The sequence below is a fragment of the Eptesicus fuscus genome, chromosome 19, assembly GCF_027574615.1.
Source record: "Eptesicus fuscus isolate TK198812 chromosome 19, DD_ASM_mEF_20220401, whole genome shotgun sequence".
NCBI lineage: Eukaryota > Metazoa > Chordata > Mammalia > Chiroptera > Vespertilionidae > Eptesicus > Eptesicus fuscus.
This window is the reverse complement of record NC_072491.1, coordinates 36,462,028-36,474,677: the sequence shown is the minus strand read 5'-3', so window position 1 is coordinate 36,474,677 and position 12,650 is coordinate 36,462,028. Positions and strand designations below refer to the sequence as shown.

Sequence of the window (12,650 nt, the reverse complement as noted above, 5' to 3'; positions counted from 1 at the left end):
ATACATGCCTTTGTAATTAAAAATGTTTAGAAAATAAAAGAAACAAAACTAAAGTAAAAATAGGGAAAAAAGGTGACATACATAACCGTGTTTTCTTGGGAAACGGCGGCTATGATTCCTATAGTTCCCTTTAGCTGATCACATATATAGTATATGTGCATTAGATTATACAATCTATCTACAGATCCTACATAGGTTTGTCTGCATGTGTGGATGCTGATTTGGAAACCATATCATTTTAAGCTAACTTTAATCTGCTTTTATTTTAATAACAGGGAGGTAAATAACTAAAAGTTTCTTCTCATTACTTAACTCAAGCAAGCAATTAGTCAAGTCTTAGTGAAGCCCCACCGTCCTTGAGGATGTTGCATCCATAGGCTGGCTAGTCCATCAGTGAGTCCGATTTTGTGTGTTAACATACATGAAGTCCATTTTACCTACAGGAAAAGTGTTTGGTATTGACTGGCATAGCAATATACCAGGAACCTGAATGACAGCAATTAACCTGAATCCTACTCATTACTATATGCCCTGTAAATACAATGTTGGTTATTTAAAATCACAAAACAGTGAAGAGAATGACATTATCTCCACATTATAGGCAGACTCAAAAAAAAAAAAGAGGAAGGCTTTAAAATGGTACGAAATCCAGGCCTTTACTCAACCAAAAGCCTGTGACATCTTCTTACTCTCAGTTTAAAGCCTGGAAACCAGCCCTCTACATTTCAGTCATCTGCAAACAAATGCATTGTGTGGCCTGAAGAAACAGCTACCCACGATGACGCTTCTGCACTTGGTGGTGCAAAGGAACTCTGCCTGCCAATATCATATGCTGTCATATGTTTCTAATCCATCCCAATCTTTCTTTGATCCCATATATGTCTTCCCCTTATGTCTGTCTGATCCCTTCAGGAGAGGCAAAGCAGCAATCTGCATGAATCCTCCACTGTGAGATCTCATTAACAACCCTTACTTCACCCTCCATTTGTCATATTACAAATTCTCACCCTACAACCATTCCCCTAGACCCGTGGTCGGCAAACTGCAGCTCGCGAGCCACATGCGGCTCTTTGGCCCCTTGAGTGTGGCTCTTCCACAAAATACCACAGCCTGGGCGCGTCTATTTTGAAGAAATGGCGTTAGAAGAAGTTTAAGTTTAAAAAATTTGGCTCTCAAAAGAAATTTCAATCGTTGTACTGTTGATATTTGGCTCTGTTGACTAATGAGTTTGCCGACCACTGCCCTAACATAATCACCCTTCTTTCACCCACCCATCACCCCCACCCAAGGCAAAGAGATTTGGGTTTTGAATAATAGTGGCTACAAAAAGGTAAACTAAGGCAGGTTTTCAAGACCTGTGGCAAATAGGAAAGGCCGGGAGAAGTCGGATAGGAGCAAGGAGATGGTACACTGCTCTCTTTGCAAACTCGCTGGCTTAGCTTCAAACAGGCAATAAAATTTTACTGTTCTGAGTCGGCCTTCAACATCTGATTTCCATGTTGTTTTCCTCCGCAATGACAATTAACTAACGCAAAGTTAGTACCGAGTTAAAATGACTTTGCCATGAACTACAAGGAGTGGAAATGGCACCTCTTAGTTTTGCCACTTTTCTCCATGAAATAGAAGCGGGGGGGAAAGGTGGAATGAGAACAAAGATGCCACCTTACAGAATGCAACAGATAAAGGGAAACAGACATCTAGTCCCTTAAAATAATTCTTGAACTGTTTCTGTCAGGAACAACATGTTACATAATTTGAGTTTCATGAATCAGCAGTTTAGTCAGTAATTTACATGAACTTAAAAAGAGAGAGAGAAAACATGAGATTGGAAAAGGTAAAGTGGCTTCTGGTACAAGACAGGTTTCAAAAGTATTTCATTCCACCCCCACACAGAAGAACGAATGTTGAGAAGAACGCTGACAGGCAGATGACTCAGTGAGGCTTCGTTAAGGGTTTCTTCCCACCTAATCCCCTTCACGGGAAAGGCTACCCCACCTCCCACTTTCCCCTTCTCCATTTCTCCCACCAGGTAGTGGCCACGTTTTCCTCTCTAATTGAGGGTTTTTCCATCTGGAGGTCACATACTTTAGAGTACAGAGAGTTATGCTTAAGGGATATAAATAGTTGAGGTTTTTTTGGGGTTTTTTTTTTTTTTTGAAAGACAGATCTATACTAAAGTAATTGCAACATTTTGAGAAACACATTAGTAATGTCAGATACTTCAAAAAATTATAATACCCAGCATCACTGTGTTTAAACTTGATCATATTTGTAAGTAGCTTAAAGGAGTTCACTGACATGGAAAACCTATAGTGATTGCAGTCCTTAAAAATGACCTTCGCTGAGCAGGGAGAGATAAGAAAGCTGTCAACACAAACACTAAAACCATGTGTCCAGTCTAAACTCTCCAAAACAGAAGGAAAAAGAATGTCTGAGAGAGAGAGAAAGGACAACCAACCTATTTGCTTTTAAAAAACCAGAGATGATATCACCCCTCCCAAAAAAAAAAAAAAAAAACCACAAAACAAAACAAAAAAAACACACACAAAAAAAACCCCAGAGATGATAAATCCTAAGAAATGAGTCCAAAGAGCATTCTCATCCCTTTTGGAAAAAAACATGTGTATCGGACAGATACTGTTTGAAAGAAGAGAGATACATTGGATTAGGCCTGGAAATCTTTCAGGCACAAATTTATTATGGTATTTGAGAGGCAAATGTTTTGAAAGTCAATAAATGTGAAGTCATTGGGAGTCATTCATTCCGCAAATGTTTATTACAGGTTGGCATGTGCCAGGCATGCTCTCTATGCACGCGCTGCCTCTTACCAGCTGTGCAATCCAGGCTATAGCTTTTTAACATTTCCATGCCTCAGTTTCTGGAATAAAAATGGCTACCAACCTCACAAGGTCTCTCTGAAGAGCCAGTAAGTATATCTGGAAGCACCTTGTAACTCATGAAAGTGTCAGTTGTCATTTGGGTGAAGCGAATTCTTGAAATCCACCAACGTCTGTTGCGCCATAAATTTTATCAAAGGAAAGTGAACCTTCCTGCTTCCAGGACACGTCATAATCCTATTAAATGAGGCTTAGGGTCTCATTTAATCATCACCCTGGAAATTTAAATATATGAAAGAGAGAGATATAGAAAGCTAGTATGACGTACAGACCTTAACATAAAGACTCATAATCACCATAATGACAAGAACCATGTCTAATCTGACCATCTAATCTGACCATCAGGCCAAGGCATGTCTTTACAAAGGGCACTTTATTCCGGAAAAGTATTTTCTCTGTGTATCTGCAAACCACAAAATGGACATCTACTAGGTTCTATTTTAGACTACATTTCACTTTCAATCTGACCCTTAAATGTAAGCTACGGTCATCTCAATTCTCAAACCGATTAGGAACAAAACTCCTTTTAAAAACAAAATTGGGCTCCAAGTAGTGGCAGTTGAAGAAAGGGGGAAGTTCTGGACTCTGCAGAGTTAGCTAACATGGGCTCGATGGCCAAGAAGAAAGGCCACCTTGGAGACGATCCTAGGGATCTGGGTGGCTGAGATCTGCAAGGAAGAGGTCCAGAAGAGGGGTCCTTCCAGACTCCCTCCCCCCAGGAGGGGAGGCATGGTGGCTTGTCTTACCAAGGGGTCCAGAAGGTACACACGGTCCTAAAAAAAAAAAAAAAGCCTGAAACTTCCTCTCACGTTTTCAGCTCTTGCAGTGACATTGGGGAACTGAAGTACGAACAACCTCTTCATTGCTAGAACCGGTATAATTTGATATTTTGTGTTAACAATTTGGGTTAATATTTATAAAACACTTAGAAAGAGCCCAACACATAGTTAAGAGCTACCCAAGTGTTTGCCAAATCAGAAAGGCACTTTTCGGATTGGCTGGGTGACTCCTCGACCTCATACAAAGTACAGCAGTCTCATACCTTTTACCCTGATAAAGATTTAGAAACTCTAGTTCTCTGTATTTTTACCTGCGTCTCAAGTGTACCCTATACCGTCTCTTGTGCGGGGCTGAAATTCTACTCCTGGTTCAGAAATCACTGTGCAAACGTCAATAATGAGAGTTTTAAGTCTCAAGAGACGGAATTGTTTCTCTTTTTCTCTTTCCAAGTAACCACCACGAAAAAGAACCAAATCTAAAAAAATCCCAAAGCACTTCTAGCTGGTACAGATCGATGTGCAAACCTGTGGGGACCTACAGAGTCCAAGTCACTTGAAAAGAGACGGAAAGGGTTCAAATCACAGAAAACAATAAAGGGTAACAACGCACCCAAGTGTCAGACCACAGGTCCACGGACAACAGGGTGGGGATTCCCGTGCGCTCACGCCCGAGGCCCCCTCCATCCCATCCTCGCAGGTGACCCGCGTCCAGTGCCCGCCCCAGGTGGGGGTCTCCCAGCCTCCGGGCCGCGCACGGGTTAATTCACCACGTCCGTCCACCGACACCCCCCGGGGGTGCAGGAATCCAAAAGCGCAGCCTGAATTCACCTCGGGGGAACACAGCGCACAAACTCTCCGACTCGGCGGCTGGGCCGGAGGACTTTTCCCTCCCGACCAGCTCGGAGGACTGCGGGCTGAGGGTGGGGGGAACTGCCCGGGCACCCGGGAAAGGCGCGTCTGCTCCGAGGCCCGGGCACCCCTCGCCCCGCCCCGCCTCTCCCGCCCGGGGGGGCTTGCGACTGCGCCGGACGCGCGCGGGTCCTCCCGCCGCTCGCCGCCCCGGGTCCGCCGACCCCGCACTTACCGGGCTCCGCGGGGCTGCCTCGCGGCGCGGCGGGCGCGGAGCCGTGCGCACTCGCGCTTCCTCCTTCCCGGCTGGGCCGCCGGGCGCCGCGTTTCCTCCCTGACGCGTCACGGCGGCCGGCGGCTCCTCCCGCAGAGCGCGCGGGGTGGCCGGGGAGAGCCGAGTGGGCGGCCGGCAGCGCGCCGGGAAGGCGCCCGCTGCGAGCCCAGGGCGCCGGGCCGAGCCGCAGGGTGGGTGGCCCCAGCTCGGGCCGCCGCGCCCCCTCCGCGGAACCCAGCGCTTCTCCTCTCCCCCCAGGACAACCCCGACAGCTCGGGTCCCCGCCCCGCCGCGTGCGCCAAGTTCAGGGGACGCCGGTGGATCCCGTCTAGGGGCTCAGACTCTCAGGGGTTTCCCGCACGGGAGTCGCACGGGCCGCCGGGCCTGGGCCGGGCCGGGCCGGTGAGGATGAGCCCGGTGTGTGCGGGGAGCAGGACCGCTGGGCCCCCAGGAATGGCCTGGGGTGGGCCTGTGGCTGGGTGTACGCTGGGAACTCCGAGAAGTCAAATAAGTATCCAAATAATGAAGCAACGACTATGCTTCATTTAGCATTATTTGCAGTGTTCTACTTTATCATCAACAAAGTTTTGGCCACAAATTGGCAGATCCTGTGTACAGAGAAATGTCCTTTCAACATATCCTTTTTATCTACTAACTACTTTTTTTTTTTTTCATTCCCATTAATCTCCAAGTCAGGTGAGGGCAGACATTACACATCCTTATTCCAGTTGCATTTTAGACCCACTGATTTCCTCTTTTTTTCTTTTTTTCCAGGTACGATGAAGAGGTACAGAAGTTGGCTCAGTGGGTAGAACGTCAGCCTGTGGACTGAAGGATCCCAGGTTCGATTCCAGTCAAGGGCATGTACCTCAGCTGCAGGCATATCCCCAGTAGGGGGTGTGCAGGAGGCAGCTGATCAGTGTTTCTCTCTCATGGATGTTTCTAACTCTCTATCCCTCTCCCTTCCTCTCTGTAAAAAAAAATCAATTAAAAAATTAAAAAAAAAAAAGAGGTACAGAAGGTGAATGGAGAACTAAGAATTACATGACACGATGGATGTGGAGTAAAGTGGTTAGGATTTTGAAGTAGAGGGGACTTTTGCCTCACAACACTAATGCAATTCAAGTTTTATTGGCTATCACTTGAAGATAGACAACTATTTAAAGATTCCTATGTGCATTATCATGCTTCAGATTTTGAGGCCAGGATCTATACTTCAGATTATATGGCTCTAGAGCAGTGGTTCTCAACCTTTCTAATGCCGTGACCCTTTAATACAGTACCTCATGTTGTGGTGACCCCCAACCATAAAATTACTTTCGTTGCTACTTCATAACTGTAATTTTGCTACTGTTACGAATTGTAATGTAAATATCTGTGTTTTCTGGTGGTCTTAGGCGACCTTGCTAGCGGTTCTCAACCTGTGGGTTGTGACCCACAAGTTGAGAACCGCTGCTGTAGAGCATTCCAAAACTCAGGGGACACTTTCTTACATTTTAAAATGACATTTAAATATTTTGCACGACAGCCCTGGCCGAGGTGGCTCAGTCGGAGCGTTGTCCCTGCACCAAAAGGCTGTGGGGAATAGGTTTCCTGGGTTCAGTCCCTGGTGAGAGGCATGTGAGGGAGGCAACCAAAGGATGTTTCTCTGCCCCCAGCCCCACCCCTTTCTCTTCCTCTCTCAAATCAATAAACATATCCCTGGGTGAGGATTAAAAAATAAATAAATAGAATTTTTGCCTCAGAGGTAAAATTAGAATATTCATTTTTAATGTCAGTTACCACTGCATGGCCTTCTTTAAAAAAAAAAAAAAAAAGATGTGAATCCAATACTTTCATACTTCAAAATATCATAAGCCTAAAGAACTTTCTAAACAATGATGTTCAGTGGCATACAGAAATGGATATAAAGTACAGTAGATACAAATCAACACATTGCTAGTAGTCCTACATTTTCATTGTGATCCATACACAAAACAATCCACACAATGCACAAAGACGTTCCTCCCTTGTAACAAAATCAACAGTGATCAGTGTTTCTCTTAATTAAAGCCATATTCACAGTGCTGAAAATTTTCTCAGCCAAAAAGAAGTTTTGTGTCAATAAACTCCAAGTAAAATGACATCATTCTTGTTTTAGAGACCAATACCTGGCTATCACCACATCTGAAACTTTTTTTTCTTTATTTCTTTTTGAAAAACAAACATCTGGGAACCATTACAATTCTAAGATAAATTTGTGCTCCTGCTGTGAAGAACACACACACACACACACACACACACACACACACACACACACACCCCTGCTACACCACCTCCCACAAATATTTTAAGACAAGAAGGTGGATGAACCACATTCAACTGATACGAGGTTGTGTATTTTGCCTTTATAATCTGAGAGCTGCAATTTAATAGCTTGATTTCTCAGAATACTGGAGGATGTAAACCTATTCACAAATGATTAAAGGGTGTTTTTTTTTCACTTAAAATTCATTTTATGGGCACACTTTAAAGCTGATCACTTTACTTAATCATACCTATAGGTATAGATCATATCTCTATTCTCCATTATGCTTCCAATTTCAAGTTTACACTGTACAAGTTGTTGAATGTTCAGCTAAATGTCTAGTTGTTGTTTATGGCTTCATAAGGTTTTATGTAAATAAAATTTTAAAATAAAGTTTTTTTTGGTAGACTATGGGATCCAATATTTTGTTTGGAAATATGATTCTCTTCATACATTTAGGGCAGACATTTTGTTCTTCTGTTTTATCTATAACGTAGAGAGATTATGGGCACAAATTTTGGAATTGGACAGACTCGGGTCTAAGTTCTTGCTCTACCACTTTCTCTTTTGGGCAAATTATTTAACCTCTTTGAGCATTCATTTTATCAGTAAGTGAGGATAATAATAATAGTACTTTTATCTCCTCAGTAAAACAGAGGTAGTAATAGTGCTCATCTCATGAAATTGCTATGAGGCTCAAATAAACTTAGTAGAATACATGGAACATAACATCAACCGACTGCTATTGTCATCATCATTATTATCTCTAACACATATTCAAATGCCAAATATTTATATTTCATTTGTCCTATTATAAAGAATGGCCAACTTTCAGAGTTTTGTGGTTTTTGTACAAGTCCTAAAAGTAACAGGAAAAAAATCATAAAATATAGTTATACTCACAATATTAGAAAATTGGGCTTGCCAATACTATAAACTGTTGACCCAAACATTAAAAACAAACAAAAAGCTACCTAACCAGGTAATACAGTATTTTTTCTAAAGATAATATATTACAACTAGAGGCTCGATGCATGAAGATTCATGCAAGAACGGGCCTTCCTTCCCCTGGCTGCTGGCACTGCCTTCGCTCTGGCCCGGAGCTGTCTTTCCGCCTTCCCACGCTGCCCAGAGGCCCAGAGTGGCACCGCCCTGCCCCTGGCCACTTGGTGCCTGTGTATGCAAATTAACCCACCATCTTTGTTGGGTTAATTTGCATACCCACTCCTAATTGGCTGGTGGGTGTCATGAAGGTACTGTCAATTTTCATCTTACTCTTTTATTAGTGTAGATGAGATGAGTGCTTACTTTTTTTCATCCTCTTTTCAAAATGGAAATCCTTTTTTAAAAATAATTTCAATTCTTTATTGTTTAAAGTATTACATAAGTCTCCTTTTTCCCCCATTGACCTCTCCCTGGCTGCTCCTGCCCCTCAGCACATGCCCTCACACTAATACTGTCTGTGTCCATTGGTTATGCCAGTGATGGGCAACCTTTTGAGCTTGGTGTGTCAAACTTCGCCAAAACCTGAGCAAAACTCAGGTAGTGTGTCACTTTGAGGAAAAAAACTAACTCCAAGACTCTAGTCGCAAATGTTTCATCCTCAGGAGCAGCCAATGTTTCATCCTCGGCATGCGGTCGCGTGTCATCAGAAATGGCTACGCGTGTCAGTGCTGACACGCGTGTCATAGGTTCGCCATCACTGGGTTATGCTCATATACATGCCTTCAAGTCCTTTGGTTGATCTCTTAACCCACTCCCCCCCCCCCCCACCCCACCTTCCCTCTTAGGTTGGACAGTCTGTTCGATGCTTCTAGGTCTCTGGCTCTATTTTTGTTCATCAGTTTATGTTGTTCATTATATTCAAAATGGAATATCTTTTCTCTAAATTGGTGCCCAATATGGAATCATCAAGACTTTTTATATCAGAATAAAGTCCTGTATTTTTTGTAGTTCCTTTATTAAACCTTTGGAAGAGTTGAAGGGCATTACAATACAAGAAATATCACTTCCTTAAGGGAGAAGATTTGATAAAATGGCAATCACAGGACCTGAATGATCTATTCATACGTCAGCTGGTAGTGGAAGTGAGGGCTGGTATTCATTAGAATATTTATTTTATAGCAGATAAGTCGCCAAGACCAGAGAGGTACGAGTAATAGTACCAACTACAGATTACAAAAGTAAAGATGTTTTTGATTCATATTATTTGCACTGTTTTTACAGCACCTTTTCCTTCACTCTACTACAGACTCATCTACTTAAGTGGGTCAGGCATGAAGAGTTGTTGCTATAGTTTCTAGCTATGTTTATCCATTGATATTGCAATCGCAGCATCTCACAACTTCAAAATTAAGAAAACCACTTTTGGGCATCGTCCAGTGCACCTAAAGGTCATGAGTTCAATTCTGGTCAGGGCACATGCCCGGGTTTTGGGTTCAATCCCCCTTGGGGGCTGATGTAGGAGGCAGTCAATCGAGGTTTTGCTCTCACATCTCTCTCTCTCTCTCTCTCTCTCTCTCTCTCTCTCTCTCTCTCTGCTCTAAAAATCAATAAAAAAAACTCTTTAAAAATAAAAAAGAAGAAAACCATTTTTATTGAGAAGGTACTTTAAAGCACAGTCCTAGCCACGAATTGACTCAGAAAATAATTAACAAGAAAAAGTTGCTGTAAAAATAGAAGAATTACAGTGACCAATTTATTGAATTTTCTGAACAAAAACAATTTAATAAAACATAAAGCAACCCAAGCTATAGTTAGAAAAACTCAGATATTCATAGGAACTGAAATTGAGACCAGTTTATTCCGCCTTAGCTCAGAGCAGAATTAACTTGTTTCCTTGATCTAGAAAATGGTTCAGAGAGTGCTCATTTTGTGTATTTGAGGTGGGAGTGGCCCAAATGTGAACATGTTCCTTGGGCCAAATTAGCCATGTTCAAACTCAAAACTGAAATGCCTGAAGTTCAAGTGTGTTTTGTAATAAAGGGAAACTCTATTTTAAAAGCAAGACTACTCAAGGGTCAAATATAAAGCTTTTCATATTACAGACCTTTCTCACTTTCTATATTAGACTCATGAAAAAAACCAAGGGGAAGTGTTAGGAGATGTGAAATCTCAAACTGATAGCACCAACTTTTTGATATTAAAAAAATTGCTAGAAATTACTTTAAGTTTTGCTAAGACCATTAATTATCTGAAGTAAAACTATTATTCTTCCCTGTTAAGGAAACCCAATCTAGTTATTATGAGTATCGAGAATAAAATAAAAATCTCCCCCCCTTTTTTTTTCTGCTCTTGTTTGGATAGTCTATTACATACATAAACTCTGTGTGTTAATAGGTGACAATAACTTATTTACATAAGTCATGTCAGCAGTTACTATGTTCCTCAGAGAATCAGACTAGGCCTCTGAGCTCAAACCTACAAGGTAGACTTTGAAGATAATAATTATTTTTGTTGCTTATCAGTAGGAAATAATAGCTTTTCTTAAACACTAGTCATTTGATGACTCAGTTATTTACTGTCAATTATGTGCAATTAATGATTAATCCCATTTCAAATGCACATGCTCTGGCTTAAAGAAGTTTGTTATTGTTATTTTTTCAACTGAATCTCTAAGGAATCTGTGTCTGGCTCAACCAGTTGTGTTAAAAACTTAAATAGCCCTAACCGGTTTGGCTCAGTGGATAGAGTGTCAGCCTGTGGACTGAAAGGTCTCGGGTTCGATTCCAGTCAAGGGCATGTACCTGGGTTGTGGGCACATCCCCAGTGCAGGGTGTGCAGGAGGCAGCTGATCGATGTTTCTCTCTTCATCGATGTTTCTAACTCACTATCCCTCTCCCTTCCTCTCTGTAAAAAAATCAATAAAATATATTTTAAAAATAAATAAATAAATAAATAATAAAAACTTAAATAGACTTTAAGGGATTGTAACTCTTTACATACCAAAAGACCCTTACATTACCTATGTTTTCTAGAATAAACAACTTCAGTTCTTTAAATTTTTCTCACTCCTTTTTTTTTAGTGTTTTATGATTTTTATACAATTCTTTCCAAATTCTTCACATTTTTATTTAGATGAGATGTCCACAATGAAACATGGAACTCTATAAAGGATCAGATAAGTCTTCAATATAGTGAGAGCATTCTCTCGAAGCTGTGGTATTCAAGCTCCTATAATGCAACTTAGAATTAGTCTTACATTTAAAACTGTATCATCATTATTCAATTTTAAGATGTAAACTCTAAATGCTTGTTTAGTTTACTTATGTTTCTTGAATTATATTTAAGAGGTTGCTTTGACTATCTTATTGCCTCTGCACCTATTTTATAGAAACTGTATTTTTCCTGGGTGACTTTGAAGTTCGTCATATTTAAGACAAACAACATCCAAAGTGGAGGTGTGCACATGCTCGTGGGGCTCAAGACAATCCACTACAGCTCAGAAAGGAAAGATCCCAAAGTCTCTTTGTCTTATCTAGAAAGAAAGAAATTAAACTCTATTATTTAACATACCTATTGACACTGGCATGCTCCTACAGTCCTTTGTCACCATATAGTCAAGTCATCCACATGCTGTGTGAGTCATCCTGAGAAGGTCGGGCTTTCCACTCGCTCTCCTTCATCCAACACCTGTGTTTTGCAGTTTAATGCAGTATAGGGGGTCACTGATGTGGTTAATTTTGTAAAAACTAATCCTTTCAATAGAAGCTATATACTACTTTGTACTGAGGTGAGGAGTAAATCATGGAAACTCTTTCCCTTCTATCAAAGTATTCAAGGTATTTAGGATTAAAAGCATTGCTCCTGGAAATACACTGCCTGGTTTTGCCATCACCAGCCATGTAACTCTGGGCAAGTTATTTATAGTTATTTAACCTCTCTGTGGTTCAGGCTCTTCATTTGTAAAATGGAGAACATCATTGTATCTACTGTGCTGGGTTGTTCTGAGGATGAAGTAAGTAATATACATAAAATTACCACCACACCCAACTGGCATGGCTCATTGGTTGAGGGTTGACCTATGTGAACCAGGAGGTCACGGTTTCAATTCCCGGTCAGGGCACTTGTCCAGATTGCTGGCTTGATCTTCAGTGTGGAGCGCGCAGGAGGTAGACAATCAATGATTCTCTCTCATCATTGATGTTTCTCTCTCTCTCTCCCTCTCCCTTCCTCTCTGAAATCAATTATATATATATATATATATATATATATATATATATATATATATATACACACACACACACACACACACACATATATATGAGAAATGATGCATTTTCCTCTGGCAAATACAAGGATCCAAATTTCTCTACCTTTTCTGTGAGTAGTAGTTTCCTTTAATGGTAAAGCTTTAGCAATGCGTGAGAGAGTTACTACATTCATCCTCCCCTTTTAGTGCACATGTGTTTTGGAAAAAAAAAATGGTTTCAAAGAGAATGTTTTGAAAAGGATGTTTGGAATTATTTCCATTAGTATGTAATTTTGTTGCAAAAAACTGTGTGTGTGTGTGTGTGTGTGTGCACACACTATTAAAACTGTAATGTGTAATACACACTTAAAAA

At 41.3% G+C, this 12,650-nt stretch overlaps 1 protein-coding gene across 3 annotated transcripts in view; it reads right to left on the bottom strand.

The window, feature by feature from the left end:
• The window catches only part of SGK3 (serum/glucocorticoid regulated kinase family member 3), a 112,398-nt gene extending 107,360 nt beyond the window's left edge, over positions 1-5,038 (bottom strand). Inside the window, exons 1-3 of one of the 3 annotated variants that reach the window (XM_054708292.1) lie at positions 4,761-5,038; positions 3,644-3,670; positions 2,902-3,112 (exon numbers count right to left, since the gene is read on the bottom strand). The gene's annotated coding sequence lies outside the window, so the exon portion shown is untranslated. The remainder of the gene's footprint in view (positions 1-2,901; positions 3,113-3,643; positions 3,671-4,760) is intronic. The other 2 variants (XM_054708293.1, XM_054708290.1) reach the window with 2 other exon arrangements.
• Positions 5,039-12,650: the final 7,612 nt, after the last annotated feature.